Source organism: Etheostoma cragini, chromosome 14 (assembly GCF_013103735.1).
Source record: "Etheostoma cragini isolate CJK2018 chromosome 14, CSU_Ecrag_1.0, whole genome shotgun sequence".
Classification (NCBI taxonomy): Eukaryota; Metazoa; Chordata; class Actinopteri; order Perciformes; family Percidae; genus Etheostoma; species Etheostoma cragini.
This window is the reverse complement of record NC_048420.1, coordinates 15,345,825-15,354,058: the sequence shown is the minus strand read 5'-3', so window position 1 is coordinate 15,354,058 and position 8,234 is coordinate 15,345,825. Positions and strand designations below refer to the sequence as shown.

Below are 8,234 nucleotides of genomic sequence, written 5' to 3'. Positions count from 1 at the left end.
GATTTGCATGCTCTCGGACAAGTGGGAAGATGAAATGTGTTCGTCCTAAAAGGAAGCCGGGACTATCAATGGTGCATTTAGGAGACCAAATATTGCTCTGTTAGCCGTTAGTAGTTTTACGACGGGCAGCAGTCGGTTTGCGTCTTATGTAACCAACGGCCTGAGCAGCGTCGGTAAGGAAAGAGGGATCTGCTGAATGAGAGAGAGGAAAAGAGCAGCACCGCTTTGAATTCACATGGCAATTTACATTTAGGCTAGGACACCCAAACGCTACACAAATACAAATTGGGGGCTACTGGGGACGTGCTACTGCTTTGATTTAAGACTGAGTTTGAAGCCAACAGCAAGGGGACGTGGAGTGACTTAGTCGCCTCAAGTAGGTTTGTGTTTTTTTGTGTCTAAGTTTTGTCTTGTTTTCTGGCATTATTTACGATAAGTGGCATCCTGACTTGAGTTGCTAGACGCCGGTGACTTGGAGGGATTTTGTCCCTACGATGTAGCTGTCGTGTAACTACTGTGGGTTACTTCTTGGGTGTTTTCATTGATAACTTTTTCATTACTATTCTGACTGCAAACTTGATACTCAAGTTCAGATATCTTGGTCCTCCGAATGACGCACGTCGTAGAGAAAATGAGGAAAGAGCTTGATGTTAAAAGATGAACGCATTTCGATGCTTGTAGTTTATTGGGCTAAAAGTGGAATCGAAGTGACACTAGATCAAAGAGATTGTGTTTGTCAAGTGGTTTACAGCCGATATGGCGCTGTTTTGTTGCACCTCTTTCATTGTTAGGAAGCTCGAGAGCGCATGGTGAATGTGAATGGTCGTAAAAGATCCCCGAGCAATCTCTCCTATCAACTTAAGTAGAAATAATGCTCATTATTTATTTGTTGTTGTTGTTGTGGATGTTGTTGAACTTTTCATGGGTGATGCCGGGAAGCCCGAGTTGCATTTCCACTCAACTTTGAAAAATCCCCCCCCCCCCGTAAGAAACTGTGATGTTCCTTTGAGATAAGGGAGCTGGGTAGGCATGACAACTCTGTGGGGAGAGCAGAGTATGTGAAGCCAGTACAATGAGGCACACACTGCAAGGAAGCTTTTTACATAGTCCTTCACAATTCTCCAATTCTGGGCCCTAAAGAACTGCTTATGTGTGGACCGACTTTTATTCAACAGATAACCTCAGTCATTTTCTAACAGCAGAGCAGGCCCCTGAGACTTTACTCTGACCCCACACTTGTTCACAATCGTTTGAAAAGCTTGCAGTTGCTGTTTTATTAAATGGTTTATCAATGTATTCATTTACTGGATAACGTTGTAAAGTTGACAAAGTTTTGCTGGCTGCATGTTTATCTACATATTTACCTTCACAGCATTGCAATGTCAAGCTGATATTTAGATGACACGCTACACTGACTCAGTGTAGTTACTTTAAAAGTAAGAAAGCAATAATTATTTAATAAAAATTAATATCTCAAACACTCACTTAAAGTTCCAACATTTCGTTAAAAGTTACAAAAGATGATCTGACAACTTTTGCAAGTTTTGTACTCTCGGCCACAGCAGCATGGAGAGGGTACACGCGTCTCTAAAACTGGTTTAGGGGTCACTAGATATAAAATACAAATAAGCAAAAGGATTTATAAAACTTTTGAATTTTGGTTGTTTTTCAATATTACAACACAAATCCAATAAATGTTCTTGATGTGCAGCTTCATGTGTAACCTTTTCAAACAGTGTCTTACCATTTGCATGCATATTGGGGACATATTACATTTTTTTATAGTTCCACAAATTTCTATAGATGTAATCAAGTTCCTCCACTGCTTTTGTAACCTGACATGGATGACTTCACTTCAACAGTTTGATACTCAAAATGGCACATCTGGCTTTGTAAGTAAATCAACTTTTAATTTAGTTTGGAACTATTTCGCAGACTTTGCTGTCCGCTCCATTTTGTCCGTTAATGTTTTCCCCTTAGCAAGGATGAATAGTTGTATGACCAACTAATTACTTCTTATATCTATAGATGTCATGCATGTAATACGCCTTTAATAAACTTTTACAAACTTTTCAACACAATTCTTTAAAAGGAGTAAAAATGGGATCTAACAATGTCAGCAAAGATCTATAACGTTTTTAAATGTTCCTCTTTCCAGACACTGGATATTATTGTAACTTACGGCCTTGTTCGTAGCTGCTATTAAACGTCAAAACAGTTGACGACTTCCTAAAGAGAACCTCTGCTTGTAAAACTCTTTCCCGTATGTGTGTATGAGACGGAATGGGAGAAAGCACAGCGCTTTTTCCTGTATGTGTGTGTCTGTATATGCCGTAGAGACAGCCATGGCTTACTCATATGGCTGCAATATGTGAAGCCTCTGCGGTGAAACTTGGAAGAGAGAAAGTTTTGAGGGAGAGAGAGAGAGAGAACACGTGTAGTGAGGGAAGTCAGAAATGTCCTGTTCAACTAGCTGGAATGTATCTCCTGTGTTTTATTGATGGTTTGATGTTCTGTAAGACATGAGGAACAACCGTAGTGATTTTGTGGGCTGCCATGCATTTGCCGTTGGTTTTTTTTTAAAGTAGTGCTGTGTTACAAGAGACAAAGGCCGGTTTGAGATGAGTGTAAAAGGAAATTTTAACCCAGTCAAAACAGTTTTTTCTGGGGGGCGAAAAATTCTGGTGATTTTATTGGTGGACATGTTTACTTCCTCAAAGAAAGCATCATGGTCATAAAGTAGTGTGGAAGGAAAGAGAAAGTTTATCATGAAACATGATTTTCTCAAACTTGTAATGATAGTCATTATAATTGATCATTGTCAAGGTAGAAAGGAGTTTGCTTTTTTGCTTATTTTCTTTTTGGGGAAAATGCTTAATATTGGTGTATTTGAAAAAAGGCTAAGTTAACTGTGATTTGAAATTTATAGGCAAAGAAAGCATGAAACAAAAGGAGTCATATATGTATATGACATAAATGCTTTAAAAAATTTGGCAAATAGCGGGTCATAACCTGGAGAAGTTGTAGAAACCTGACGGGACTGTGAACATTACACAGTTAAATCAATAACCTACTCTAGATAAGAACCCATACATCAACAGAAAATCTAATTTCCAGGATTGATATACATTTCTAAATCGGTCAAACTTCTACTTCACCTCGTCTACATGATACTGTCGGAGTTTTAGGTGAGTTTAGTTTATTTCTTTACCTGCTAAAAGCTGCCATTAGTTAGGAGATTGCAAGTAACAATTCCTGCCATAACCTTAGTCACTCAGTCGCTGCTGTCTCTCTCCTTATGGGCCCGACTGACGCGTGTCCTTTCTTAGAGTTCTGTGCCCTGTCACAGCTTGTTTTGATGTTCGACATAAGGAACAGGGGACCGATTTGAGTTAATCTTGGCTTATTGTTGCTGTTCTTAAACTGGTATTCTGTGGGCGGATGGCGTATCAACATGCTAACAAATAATCTTGTTCACAGACATTGCCCACCACAGATGAGTGTGTGAAAGTGAAAAACACTTTTTGCCTGATTTGAGTAGATCAGTTGAGCTGGAGATTTTGCAATGTTTAGTTCAAGTAACTGTAAATTGTGACTGAATTGGCATCAGGAACAATTGTTTTTAACACTCGCTTTTTTTGTGTGCGTGTAGTTTAATTTGTCAGATAGTTGTCTGGAAAGCTTTGCTCAAATAATACATCGCGTGTTCACAGCTGACATTTACATAACATGTCCATACCTCACCATTAAGCTCCTGTGATTGTGAAATCTGTGCTGAGGCGATCTTAGCAGAAAAGCAGATCATATAGTGTTCAAACACAGTAGATTAGAAGGGATAGGATGCTCTTTTCTTCAAGAGTTTTAAGTATTTTTCCTATGTGGATGCACAACTCTCATTTATTTTCTAATTTCTGATCCCATTTATTCATGAACGGGCATTGTCTGAACTCTCACTGTTTCAAATAAACAGGAAAAGATAGCTTGCATTAAAGCAATCGGCCATTATTCATCTCAACCTGCCTGCAGTTCAGATAAAGGAAAACATAATTTGTCACGGATAGTTTATTTTAAGAAATAACCTTTTTGCAAGGCTTCTGGCTCTCTTGGCTCATAGCTCTGTAGCTTGCACTTCTATCCCACTTCTGCATTACACAGAAGTAGTCTCTTGTTTTGCTTGTATCTCAAGGACACAATTGTTTTGAACTTATTTGACTGTCTGGGCACATTGTTCTGCCTCTTTCATTGCTTTATTTTAAGCTGCTCTTAACGTGGGTGATACAGAGATTTGAGCTTATTGTCCTGTTGCAGTTACTGGAAGGCACTCTGGAAAAGAGTGTCTGCTAAATGCCCAAAATGTCATCCCCACTCTCTGTCTGTGGTTAGTACAGCCTTGTTTAGGCTTGAGTTTGTCTGTAATGTCTTTGGTTTTATTTTAGACTTTTAAGTCTGTCTTGTAGACGGCCTGCTTCAGATAACGAGCACATGGTCTTGGTTTAGAGTGAAATGATTCTCCCCCCCCCCCCCCCCCCCCCCCCCCCTTTTGTAGTTTTCTTTTGGGACAGACGGATCCTAAATATGGGACAATTTTTCTTTCTTTGATCCAAGAGAGTAAATAATCCGTCTGTCACTATACACTGGAGACCGATAAAGTGGTGGTTGAGCGGGTTTAGGCCCCAGTAGAAGGTGATGACCCAGGCAGCAGTATGGTCTTGTGGTTATAGAGACTATGTCGTTACCAAAAGGTTGTATGTTCAAATGCCACAACACCTGCTCGTCCTTGTAACTTTTTGTCTACGACTATCAGTTCAGTCTCTGAAACATAGAGTAGATGACATAGTTTCTAAATTGACATGCCATGTATGTTTGGGGTACTAGAAATACCCCTACCAGAAGAGATTTGGAAACCATATTTTTAATCAACATAACTTTGGCTCCTGAACCAGTTAACGAAAGCACACTCGTCTGAGAAACCTGCCTGCTTTTTATGTGATGTGTTATGAGTTGCGAGTTCTGACTGCTTTGACTCAGCAGCAGCCCACTCAACACGCTCATGCTTCCTGTGCACCGAGATGTTTAGTTATCAATCACTGTTCATATGAGTCCGGACCTCATGTAAAACACAATGGATGATTTGTTCCAAGACTGCGTTCGATTCCATTTCAAATAAATGAAGATCTTATTGAAAATGAATCAATTCTTAAACATGAGCAAATCAGCTGCGATTTCCAAAACGAGAATATTGTCTGGAAAAGATTTTGTCACATTTACTACACGGCGGTAGTTTCTGTGTGCGCGCCGCATGTTAGACAAATACGACTTTGTGCTTTAATCATACAGCCAGAAGTTCCACATTTTCCAAGTCCCAAACGTGTGCCTGTGAGCTCCTGCTCGCCTTCTGCTTCCACCTTTCTCCAAGTGATACTGCAGGTGTTGTTCCGGGTTTGAAGGGTCCCACAAAGGAAAAGCTCAAATGTTTATGACTGAATGTCATTAGGAGAAGAATGTAGCTTTCCTATAAACAGTTGTCTGTCTTGAAACAAAGTAGAGTGTGTTTGGTCACGGAAGTCTGATTAGATTTTATGTGAATAAAACTTCCATGTGTTTTAAATGTTGGTGTCACAGAGATCGTAATAACAAACGTAACCGAGTTATTTACATTAGCTCTGCATTATAAATCGTTTATTTATTGAGACTAAAGGCCGTCAGCCCATTTACACTCGGGTGGTGCATTAAAAGTTAGTTTGACTTATGTTTTCCACCGTTATTGTAGCTCTTGTTGTGGTAATTGTCAATAAAACCTTCCTCCTTAATGCTTTCCCATTTGAAAATGGAGCTCTACATTAAAAGGTAAAGTCTAATAACAATAACTTATGCAGATAAATATTGAGCCAAAACCCGCAGCAAACATCATAAAAGGGGAATCAATTTCGCATTTGAGATGAGTAATTGGGGAATTGCCCTTTTTAAATTTTAAATCCTTGCATAATAAATGTGATTGAGGTCCAAGACAGATTTTTCTTAGAGCTACAGTATTTCATGAGGTTGTGGTCCGGGGAGTAGGCCAAATATACTTGCAGCTGTCACATCAGTCCCTCATAGTTACATTTATCTTTTTTTTATTTTAGACACGATTATTTCCTATAATCCAATGTCAGTGTAAACACGTTAGCCAGAAGTTTTTGTTGTGTTCTAATTGCATAGGTTTACGCTCTCTTTCACAATAATCCCAGTTGTGTCAGTATACAGAAGAGGAGATTCAAGCTTGTTTTGCTACCTTCAGAAAAGCCAATTTGACTTGTTCAGATAATCCATCACAGTAAACATTCAGCTTGAATCTGTCAGAGATTATTTTTAGTTTCTTTACTTATCACGAGTATGTACAGTATGACTGTATGATAAGCTCAGCTTGTTGCCAATACTACAGGGACACCAACAGGGAGTTTTGGAAGTCTATGTCAGGATAGCATCCCCTAAAGACTTTAGTTTTTTTTTACACGCCATATACTTGTCTTTATATTTAGGAAGTTGTTGGGAACAGTGTTTTAAGAAGTTGTTTTAACACTCTGTCTTGACAAATTAAAAAGAAAAGTACTGTAGCTGTAGAAAAGTACATATGGCATGCATTTCAAGTATTTGGGAAAAAAGAAACCAAAAAATAAATGAACAACATCTCAAGTAATTCTGGTATTCTTTTCAGAACATACATTAAGACTTGAGATGACGGTTTTCCAAATGTTTCTCACATTCAAAAGCCAGTGTAGTCTCTTAAATGTATAAAGTTATATTATACATTGGGTATACCCGACAGTATAGTTCAATGAGGAGATAAAGAAAAGTACACAAAGAGTGATTGTAACATGAAGCTGTGAAAATGCATTGTACAATTTCATTAGTTTACTGTGCTCATGTTTTCCTGTGAGCTCAACTCCATCTTTAATTTCTTCCAGTTTTCACCCAGCAGACAGACAGTGACAATGATCTACCAAAAATTTAAAAGTGGCATGAATTTAAATGTGATTCATGTTGCAACCTTCTTTGTGTTGAAGCTGAAAACACGCAGATGGAGAGAGTACTGAACCATTTTCTTCAAGTACTCTATGCTTAATTCAGCGAGACCTTTCGCAAGAAGAAGTGTTATTTTTTTTATCGAGGAAGCAACTCGGTTGTCAAGCTCCAAAGTGAGGGCACGGTCAATTAATTCTGAATGAAAGAAACTTTTTAGATTTCATGCACGTAGGTAAATTGGCCACTGTGAATCGACAGATCCACCTGTTTTTTAGTCCAAAACTGTCGGGTTTCCTACTTTCACAGGTTAAAAATTTGTATTCATCAAAAGGTTGCATCATGTGTACGACAGACGGGAACTGTATTTTACGTCACCTTTCCCTAAGCTACTATCAGGGCAAATTGTGAGTTTCTTGCAGCATCACTTTAGCAATATGTCTTATGTGGATGTTTCAAGATTTCAAGCCTCTGTAGTTCAATATATTTCATTAATATGGCATCCGTTCCTGCTATATATCACCAATAAATCAATAATGCCCAACTTCTCATGTTTTGCCTGCAGTATTGGAGAGCATTTATCTCCAGACAGTTTAACATTTGTTGATAGATGGCTATCAGTTATTGTAACAGTCTACCAACATTATCTCCATCCGTTGATCAAATCTGTCTCATTCGCAGCTTTAAATCAAATTGACTCATTGATTGTTTCTGTACTGAAGGTTAACTGTCTGTTCTGTCAACAGTCAAACAAAGAACGCACACACACACACTTGAATTGCTCGGCTGACTGATGTGTTGCTTTGCCTCACTGTGTTTCTTTATCTTTAAATCTCAGTTTTCTCTTCTTCTTACTGTAACGACTCAAAAGAGACTGTAAGCGTTGGGTGTGCTTGATCATACTGTTACCGTTGTCAACATACTTGATTTGCTTGTTCAGAGAATGGAATTAAAGGAGAATTCCAACCAATTTTTTTGTTATTGTTGATCTCAATCAAACGCGAGTACTTTTGATTGAAAAAAAAGGCAGGCAACACTGATTTGCTGCAGCTTCGTGTACAAGCTTCCACTGAGCTAAAACGGCAGTTAACGGGGCAAGTTTTAGAGTGCCTTTGTGCCTCTTAACAGACACACAATGAAATTAATATGTCTGTACAACATAAACAGGGCCCTTACGTAACATCAAGTTGCATTTTCAACTTAGACATTGTTTTAATTCACCTACCCTGTCT

General features: G+C 38.6%; 1 protein-coding gene across 3 annotated transcripts in view; it reads left to right on the top strand.

Annotated features, from left to right (window-relative positions):
- The window catches only part of trps1 (trichorhinophalangeal syndrome I), a 110,213-nt gene that overhangs the window by 585 nt on the left and 101,394 nt on the right, over positions 1-8,234 (top strand). Inside the window, exon 1 of one of the 3 annotated variants that reach the window (XM_034891674.1) lies at positions 125-376. The exons of 1 other annotated variant lie outside the window; for it this stretch is intronic. The gene's annotated coding sequence lies outside the window, so the exon portion shown is untranslated. Of the gene's footprint in view, positions 1-124; positions 381-8,234 lie in introns of those variants that run through there. One more of the 3 variants, XM_034891675.1, reaches the window with a different exon arrangement.